This window comes from Orycteropus afer, unplaced genomic scaffold (assembly GCF_000298275.1).
Source record: "Orycteropus afer afer isolate SDZICR_OR568_19922 unplaced genomic scaffold, OryAfe1.0 scaffold00086, whole genome shotgun sequence".
NCBI lineage: Eukaryota > Metazoa > Chordata > Mammalia > Tubulidentata > Orycteropodidae > Orycteropus > Orycteropus afer.
The window spans coordinates 2105237-2112365 of NW_006921673.1; positions in this window are offsets into that span (position 1 = coordinate 2105237).

Here is a 7129-nt window from a genome sequence, read left to right on the forward strand (position 1 = left end):
GACTAAGATGTGCCTACCCACACCATGGTATTTTCAATATCCTCACATGCATATGAAAGCTGGACAATGAATAAGGAAACTGCCGATGAATTGATGCATTTGAATTGTGGTGTTGGCAAAAATACTGAAAATATCATGGACTTCCAGAAGAACAAATGAATTTGTCTTGGAAAAAGTGCAGCTGGGATGTTCCTTAGAAGTGAAGATGGCCAGACATTGCCTCATGTGCTTTGGTTATGTTGCCAGAAGGGACCAGCCCCTGGAGAAGAATATCATGCTTGGTAAAGTGGAGGGTCAGGAAAAAATTAGAAGACCCTCAACAAGGGGGATTGACACAGTGGCTGCAATGATGTGCTCAAGCATAGAAAAGATTGTGAGGATGGCACAGGACTGGGCAGTGTTTCGTTCTGTTGTACACAGGGTCACTATGAGTCGCAGCTGACTCAACAACACATACCAATGATACTATCAATGCTGAACATCTTTTTACATGTTTATTTGCCATCTGTCTATATTTTGAAGTGTATGATCAAGTCAGTTGCCCATTTTCTAACTGAATCACTTGTTTGCTTCCTCTTGAATTTAGAGAGTTCTTTATATATTCTGTATGTAAGTCCTTTGTCAGATATTTGGCTTGCAAATATTTTCTTCCAGTTGGTAGCTTATTTATTTGCTCTTTTTACATTTACAGAGTAAAATTTCTTAATTTTGATGAATTATAGTTTATATTAACTGCTGGCACTAGTTTCCTGGTCCCCTTTAGCTGTTCCAAGCTTGGAACATTCTTGCTTCCAAGTGAGAATGGCCAGACTTTGTCTGACCTACTTTGGTCATGTTGTCAGAAGGGACCATTCTCTGGAGAAGGATATCATGCTTGGTTAAGTGGAGGGTCAAAGAAAAATGGGAAGGCCCTCAACAAGATGGATTGACATGGTGACTGCCACAAAGGGCTCAGATATAACAAAGATCATGAGGCTGGCACAGGACCGGGCAGTGTTTTGTTCTGTTGTGCATAGGGTCACTATGAATTGAAGACAACTTGACGGCACCTAACAACAGCAACAACGTGGTTTATAAATTTTTTTTTATGAATAATACTTTTGATGTCACATACAAGAACTTTCTGCCTAACCATAAGTCACAAAGATAACCTCCTATGTTCTCTTCTAAAACTTTCATAATTTTAGTTTTATATTTAGATCCATAATTCATTTTGAGTTAATTTATGTATGAAGTGTGAGGTTTAGTCAAAGTTCATATTTTTTGGCTATTAATGTCTAATTTTTACAGCACTATTTGTTGAAAAGACTTTACTTTATCCATTGAATTACATTTACACTCCTGACAAACATCAATGGGACATATTGTGTGGGTATATTTCTGGCTTGAGGAGATCTGGTGGTAGAATAGTTAAAGTATTCAGCCACTAACCAGTCAGTGCTTTGAACCCACCAGCCACTCGGTGGGTGAAAGATGAAGTAGTTTGCTTTTGTAGAGATTATAGCCTTGGAAAGTCTATAGGACAGTTCTAGTCTATCCTATAAGGTTAGATGACAGTGAGTTTTGGCTTATTTTCTGTGTTCTGTATTCCTTTCATTCATGTATATATGTCTATTTCTCTGCAAATAACAAACTGTCATGTTTATTATGTTGTTGTTGTTGTTATGTGCCATCGAGTCAAACCCAACTCATAGAGACCCCTCCTTGGGTTTCTGAGGCAGTATCACTACGGAAGTAGGATTGCTCAACCTTCCTTCCGAAGAGCAGCTGGTGGGTTTGAACCGCCAGCCGTCTGGCTAGCAGGCAAGTGTCTTAGCCGCTATGCTACCAGAGCTCCCCATGTTTATTATAGTTAGTATTAAGTTGTTGTTTTTTTTTTTTTAAGAACTTGTTTTACATTCAACGTAACGGGTACATTTAGTTTCATTCTCCATTTGCCATGTCCAACCCTAACCCAGTCTCTTCCGCTCCCTATCCTCTAACCCTTCCCCTGTGTCCCTCATATTTGTGTGCTCCTGTTTGTCCTGCATTTCCTCAATTTGAATGTTGTCCTCTGGTGTCCTGTGGTCTATTGCTCTAAGGGATGTATTACCATAGAGTATGTGGGTGCGCCATCTTGGGTTGAGTGGTCTGTGTGTACTTCTTGCTAACTATTGGGCTGAGATCCTGCCCCTGGGGGTAAGTTTTATTCCAGTGCAGAATGTATTCCAGAGCCATAGTATTGGGAGTCTCACCAGATTTCATCTGACCAGTAATTCTGGTCATTACTGAGTTTTTGGATTTTGTTCCATGTTGTCCCTCCAATTCTATCCAGGATCTCCAGATTTGATCCTTTCCTGAGTGGTTGGCATTGGCAGCCAGGCACCATCTAGTTCTTCTGGTCTCGAGGACCGTCATATCCTAGGGCTTATTGCTTCTAATCCCCCCCCCCTTTTTTTTTCTATTATTCTTCACTTCTGATGCTAGCAGACCATTAGCTGAATCTTAGATGGCCTCTTGAAAGGTTTTAAGAACCCAGTCACTACTCACCAATGTAGGATGTGGAATAACGCCTTTATGTATTTTGTTGTGCCAATTGAGTTGGGGTGTCCTCCAGTACTAGGGTCCTGAGGCAGTAGATCTATTGGATCTCTCTCCCATAGTGTCTGGTTGTCTGTGAAGGATTACTCTGTGTCTCTCTTCTATTGTTTCTGTGAGGACTGTAGGTATTTTGTATCACTGATGTCTGTGTGAGATTATCCTCAGCTGAATCTATCCTTGGTCTAGAGTATACTTCTGTTCACTGACCCCCGTCTGATCACCTCAGGTGTTTATGTGTTTATCCGTATAGCCTAGTGTTTGGTGTTAATGGCAATGCAGTATTGTGGACACGTTGGGTGGTATTAGTATCTGTTGTCTATCTCTTATGTGCACAATTTCATGTCCTCTCAATTCCTAATGTTATTATGGTGGTCATATATCTTTCCCATATATCTCTCTCCCCCTATCCATGTCAGCGGGTAGACCCCAACTAGTCCTAAATTAAGTTTTAAAATTAACAACAACAACACACTGCCATCAAGTTGGATCTGACTCATAGCATCCGTCCTTGGGTTTCCAAGGTGGTATCACTATGGGAGTAGATTGCCCAACTTTCCTTCCAAGGAGTGGCTGGTGGGTTTGAACCACCAGCCTTCTGGTTAGCAGTCAAGTGCCTTAGGCACTACACCACCAGAGCTCCTTAAGTTTTAAAATTAGGTGATGTGATTCCTCCTACTTTTTTTTTTTTTTTTTAATATTGTTCTGCTATGATAGTTATTAAGCAAATAAAATACAGGACAACAAGTTAAGTTTGAATTTCAGATAAATAGCAAATAATTATTTGGTGTAAGGATATCCCGAATTTGCATGGGCCATACAGGTACCAAACAATCATTTGTCATTTATCAGAAATTCAAACTTAATTGGGTGTCTTGTATTTTATCTGGTAATCCTACTACTGAGTCTCAGGAAACAGAAATCATTTTACCTGGATCTCATACATATACTGAAACTAATACATTGAGTTTGTTTTTCCAGCATCACACTTACATCTCTTTCTGAATTCCCTATCTCAATGATAACATCATGACATACCATAGAGCATAAACATGAAGCTGAGAATTATCCTCAACTGCATTCTGTCTTTTACATCAACCACTTCTAGTCAGTCACAGCATATTGACTGTTGAAGTTATTGAAGAATCTTGAGAGCATATGCTCTTCCCTCTGTACCCATTTCTTGGTTTCATAATCTCTCAGGGATGCTACACCACCTACTGGTATCCCCCTTCCAGTCCTCCTTTATATTGTCAACAGTGTTATAATATATCATAGACTTTCTTACACCAGGCTCTTGAGTCTGTATTCTCACTGTCTCTTATTCTCTTTTCTCATTATCACTTGCTAAACTTTTATGATCCTTCAAGAGATACTCTTTTTCATAGTGCCATGAGGCTAGATATGTCTGGACTGATGACTCAAGATCTTTGTCATGGTCTAAATTATCAGGAGAGAAAGGCTGCTTCCGTTATGACATTTAATTGAGGTTGGGAGTTTCTTCAGTTTATCAGCCCTGATACAGTGGGGCAATTTGGGAACAATAGATGAACATGTTTTTTTTTTTGTTGTTGTTGTTGTTATGTACCGTTGAGTCAGACCTGATTCATAGCCACCCTTCCCTGGGTTTCCAAAGTTGTATCATTATGGAAGTAGATTGCCCAACCTTCCTTCTGAGGAGTGGCTGGTGGGTTTGGACCACCAGCCTTCTTGTTAGCAGTCAAGTGCCTTAGGCACTACACTACCAGAGCTCCTGAATGAACATGTAAGTGTGAATAACTATGAAGTGGGAGTCTTTAGGCAATGGACCCTGCTGCAGCTAGGTGGAGATGTGAATCAACAAGAATCTTGTAAAAGATGAACTAATATGCCTCATAATTCATGAACCCCATGTGTAACAGTAGAGCAAGAGTAGAGGCAAAAAAGACAGCTGAAAATGCTCATAGTGCAGTGCACTGTATTGTAATTGTTCTCTTAGTATGGTGTAATTACTTCATTAAACAATTCACCTGTCTCCTATTTCTTTAAACAATCCTTTCCACCTAGACCACATTGCTAGAATGTCAGTATATTCACTAATCAACTTCTATAAACACATGGCTTTCTGATTGCACATGCCATGAAGAAGATTATCTCTCTAAAACAATAAACTTCATTTGCTATATTCTTTTCCATTTTTCTCTTTTGAAATTTCCTTCTTTGTCTTTTGTCTGATAGAGATTAAGGCCAATATGTGCACACATCACACCCCACTTCAGACAGAGAAAAACTTCACACCATATTTTATAATATCTCCTATCTTCCTTGCCTTCTTCCCATTTGTTTGTACTGAGCTTCATATCTAAAACGGTAAATGCTTTCTATTTTCATCCGGGATTCGGACATTCCTGGAGATATTTGGACAGTGTTTGTGACAACTTCAATTATTTTTTTATGTGGCTGTGAAGTGCCCTGGAAAACAATATATTTAGTCTAATGCTAAGGTTCAGACAATTGGGAAACTTCTTTGATCAGTTATTGAGTATCCTGACCAAAGTTTATTTGAAGGAAGAAGTTGAAGAGAATCCCAAATGACAAATCATCCTGATGGGACACGAATCTAGCCATAATGAGCTTAACCTAGTAGTTCATCCTTTATTTACTGGAGACAGACCTTGAGTACAGTATCATTGCTACATTTCTCTGTTTTCTGGCAAACTCCATGAAGTATATTTGGGTTCAAAGGAGGGAAAAAACAGTAAGTAAAAAGCAAGGAGGAGCATTAGTGGTTCTGTGGTAGACTTCTCATCTTCCATACAGCAGGCTTGGATTCAGCTCCCAGAAATGCATCTCATGCACAGCCAACACCTAGCCCTCATTGGAGGCTTGCATCCTGCTATGATGCTAAATAGGTTTCTTCAGAGCTTCCAGAGTAAGACAGCCTAGGAGGGAAGTCCTGGCAATCTACTTCTGAAAAATCAGACAGTGAAGATCCAATCTCCAATAGATCATGAGGATGGCATAGGACTAGGCAAGCATATCATTTCATTGAGCATAGGTTTGCCATGAATTAGGGGCAAACTTGATAGCAGCTAACAACAACAAAAAGCAAAGAATATTTTACTACATTGTGAAACACACTGAGGACTAGTATATCCAGGCTGGTTGCCCACTAATAGAATGAAATGTGAAAACAAAAGATACTCCTTCAGTCTCTCAGACTTTCCCATAGCTTTGGAATTCTGAGAGCTCAGACTAGCCACAAGAGTGAAACACTGTGACTGGAGCAACTGTGGGAGAAACAATTTCTGAGGAAGGAGCAGGGGAGACTGGGGAACCTAATGAAACAATACAGTATACACCAGAGACCTACAAAATTACAAAGGAGCTGGGAAATTTCCTTCTGTGCCCAATGGACTTGTGTGGTCACTGACAAGGCAACTGCTGTGCCTATCAATACAGCCTGGTTACATCTTAGTGAAACACCCCCATGAAACTCCAAGGAATACTTAGAGGAAAAGGATTCTAAGCCAGGATAATATTAGTGGCCTTTGAGGTTAATACTTAAATGTAACTAAGTTTTATTAGTATGATCACAAGGGATATTTATGGATATTAAGAGTTAATTTTGAAAAAAACAATAGTTTTATGACCACAGAAAAGTCATAATTTTGACAGGAATTACATTGCTTTTTAAACCAGTGACAAATATTTCTTACACATAATATAAAACACACAGTTTAATCTACTTGAAATCAAATTTGGCCACTTAGGAATTATTCTTACATATGCTCTGTGTTAATCCTAAGATGTTTCATCTATTTACATAAATTCATATCAGGAGGAGTTTTGGTAATTTTGCGCTGCTCTAACAGAAAATATACCACAAATGATATAGCATTTATTAACCTAAAGGAGAAAGGCTGTTTGCAGTCATATTATGAATATTTATGCCATACACATACAAATCCACACTCACATACTTGCATTAGCCTAATTTTCCTATGCTGATTATTCAGAGGCCAAAAATACTTAAAAAATATGTTAGCTTTCCCGCGTGGTATTAAAATATTACACAACTACAATAATTTAAACAGTGTAATGCCGATCTAGAATGTACAAACCAATCTATGACACAACAGAAAGCCCAGGAATAGACTCAAGTAATAGAATAAAAAATAATTTTAAGTCAATGGGGGAAATTTTGGATGTTAGTGTAATTGGATAACCATCTCAAAAAGAAACAAACAAACAAAAAGAACAGAAAACTGGACTTTTAAGCCAAGATGAATTTCAAATGAGTCAATGATTTAAAAAATAGAAATAAAACCACAAAAGTAATAGAAGAAAACATAGTACTATTTAATTTATTTTTTTATTGTGATGTAGGTGAAAATTTACAGAGCAAATTCACTTTCCATACAGCAGTTCACATACACTTTGTCTCATGACATTGACTACAATTTACCACAATGCAACAGCTCCCCTCCCACTTTCTGCCCATAGTTACCTCTTCCCTGTGTCCATCCCTCCATGCCCTCCTGCCCCCTGAGCTGTCTACCTGTGCATAAAC